Source organism: Helianthus annuus, chromosome 2 (genome assembly GCF_002127325.2).
Source record: "Helianthus annuus cultivar XRQ/B chromosome 2, HanXRQr2.0-SUNRISE, whole genome shotgun sequence".
NCBI classification, from domain to species: Eukaryota; Viridiplantae; Streptophyta; class Magnoliopsida; order Asterales; family Asteraceae; genus Helianthus; species Helianthus annuus.
Genome location: NC_035434.2, coordinates 98524553 through 98527515, shown reverse-complemented (window position 1 = coordinate 98527515; position 2963 = coordinate 98524553). Strand labels below are relative to the sequence as shown.

At 43.4% G+C, this 2963-nt stretch overlaps 1 non-coding gene across 1 annotated transcript; it reads left to right on the top strand.

Annotated features, from left to right (window-relative positions):
* The first annotated feature begins 2628 nt into the window (after positions 1-2628).
* On the top strand, positions 2629-2735 carry LOC118489793. Its single transcript, XR_004887807.1, has one exon. It is a non-coding gene; the product is annotated as a small nucleolar RNA R71 (small nucleolar RNA).
* Positions 2736-2963: the final 228 nt, after the last annotated feature.

Genomic DNA, 2963 nt, shown 5'->3' with positions numbered 1-2963 from the left:
ATGGTTAGTCCTAATGTCTCCATCACTTACTTACTTGGGTTTAAGTTGGTAAGGACCGGGAATGTATCGTCGTGGCAAGTTCTAGAGTTGTAAGAACCAAGCGGCTATTCACACAAGAAACGAAAAATGAGCATTTAGTCTAAATATGTATATTTTTATGCTCAATAAAGGCTCAAAACTCACTTTTGTGGGAATGGGTTTTTAATGTGATCAAGTATATATAATCGAATTTTTAACTAGACTTGTTATGCCGTTTCGTAATTTTCTTATGTTGGTTCTTTGTTATCACGACGCTATCGGTTGTAAATTTGTAAAAATATAACCTTTTTAGAACTTGTTATTCCCAAATTAAACTAAGACAAGTAAATGATAAAAAATGAAAAAGTTTTTGAAAAAAAAAAATTTGGGGTGTTTAGCGGTTCCAATAGAGTTTTGTGTAAGGCTTGTATTTAGGATTTGCAAAATTCAAGGTTTTAGCATCCCCCCCACACTTAAATTACACATTGTCCTCAATGTGTCCAAAAATAAGGTTTTTGGTTGATTAGAATGTGTAAAAGTAGGTTAAAAAGCAAAGTTTTATGTTACTGGCATCCTGGACACGGCCCCGTGGTGACCGGGCACGGCCCCGTGGTCAGGTGCCAGTAACAAAAATTAAAGAATTAAAACAGAAGCCTGGACACGGGGGCGTGTCCGCTGAACACGGCCCGTGTCCAGTTACCTGGACTGGGTGTTTTTCTGCAGGTGGCTCAGCACGGGGTCGTGTTGGTTGGGCACGGCCCGTGTTGAGCCTTCTGTGATGGAGATTTGTGTCGGGTTGCTCTGTTCTTCGCGCATGGGTCCATTTTTCTCGTTCCCCTTTTCATCCATTACCACCATGAGTGTGTTTTATTCTGCAAAATAAAACTAAAAGATTAAACTAAACTAAGGATAGTTCCGCGGAATGCCTCCGTGGTGCGCCACGTTTTTAAGGGTCCTTGGCTAGACCCGATTCGAGGTTATATATTTTCTGAGTGGGATGCCTGGCGTCCCATGTTACACCGTCGGAGAGCAGCATCCAAGCTTGAATCAATAACCTTCATGTAATTGACCGGGTCGTCATCCTCTATTCTCTTCCCAACTCCGAACTTCACTTCATCATCCCCATACCTCAAGGTGAGTGTCCCGTCATTCATATCTACCACTGCTTGGGCTGTGGCAAGGAAGGGTCTCCCTAGTATAAGGGGGACCTCGGTGTCTTCCTCCGTATCGAGTATGACAAAGTCAGCTGGATAAACGAATCTGCTTACCTTTACCAAGACATTCTCGATGACACCTTGTGGGAATTTGACGGATCGATCAGCGAGTTGTATGCTCATTTTTGTAGGGCTCGTGGTTTCCAAGCCGAGTCTTTTGAACATTGATGAGGGCATGAGGTTAATGCTAGCCCTTAGGTCGGCTAAGGCATTGCGAACGGGCGATTCCCCTATTGAGCACGGAATCGTGAAGCTTCCGGGATCGATTTTCTTTTGGGGAAGTTTATTGAGCACGAGGGCAGAGCATTCTTCGCCTAAATTGACTAATTGCAAATTTTCAATTTTCTTCTTATGCGTAAGGAAGTCCCTCATGAATTTAGAGTATTTGGGCATTTGGGTTAGGACTTCGATAAAAGGAATATTGACGTGCAATTGTTTTAACAGACTTTCGAATTTTGCGAATTGCTCATTTGTCTTTTGACGAATTAACCTACCGGGGTACGGAACTCGAGGAGCCTTGGTCGGCTCTGGTGATGGAGGAGAGTTCTTCTCCTGCAGAGGTGTCGGTACTGTTTCTTCTGTTGGCGGTGGCACTTCTGCAGGCCCTATGGTGCGGTTTCGTAGTGTGATGAGGTGAACTTGCGCCTTTGGGTTTGTTTCGGTATTGCCAGGTAATGCGCCTTGCGGTCTCTCGGAAAAATTTTGAGCTATTTGATTTAATTGTTTTTCTATGTTTTGAATGCTAGCTTGTTGATTCCTAAAATTAGATTCTAATTGTAGAAATCTTTCCGAGTTTTTCTTATCAGTGTCAGAGACGAGGCGAGATACAGTATCTTCGAGCCTTTCTCGTCCACCTTGTTGTTGAGTGAAATTTTGTGACTCATTTCTTGGTTGCTGAAAGTTTGTTCGTTGGGTTTGTTGGTTACGACTATTGCCGGGTTCCCTCCAACCGAGGTTTGGGTGGTTTCGCCATCCTTGGTTGTAAGTTCCCGTTGGGGGACCCGACGGCCTAGGTCTATTATCAATGTAGTTTACCATTTCTTGTTGATCGTCCGTTTCTTTCATGCAACTCCAATTTTTATGTGCCCCACCACATCCTTCACAAGCCATAACCGAGACTGTTTTTGTCATTTCTAATTTTTTTATTTTTGAAGAAAGGGCCTCGATTTGGGCTTGTAAAGAAGTGCTTTCGTCGACCTTATGGGCGCCCGGGGCGATAGACTTATTTCCCCGGGGGGTATGCCATTGAAAATTGGTTTGAGCAATTTCCTCAATCTGATTATATATTTCGTGTGGGTGTCGGTTACCTAAAAGTCCCCCGGAGCTAGAATCAAGTGTCTGCCTAGTGTGTGGCAACAATCCATTATAGAAAGTGGATACTTGTTGCCATATTGCAAGGTCGTGATGGGGACACTTGCGTAATAGCTCCTTGAACCTTTCCCAAGTTTCATATAAGGATTCCCCATCCTCTTGTGAATATGTATTAATTTCAGTCATTAACTTAGCAGTTTTAGCAGGAGGGAAATACTTATATAGAAATTTTTGGGCTAGTTCATCCCAGGTGTTTACCGATCCAGCTGGGAGGGCGTTGAGCCAAGCTTTCGCTCGGTCTTTTAGTGAGAAGGGAAACATACGGAGGCGGATGGCGTCGTTTGATGCTCCATTGATCCGAAAGGTATCACATATTTCCAAGAAATTAGTTATATGTAGATGGGGATCCTCGTCCGCAAG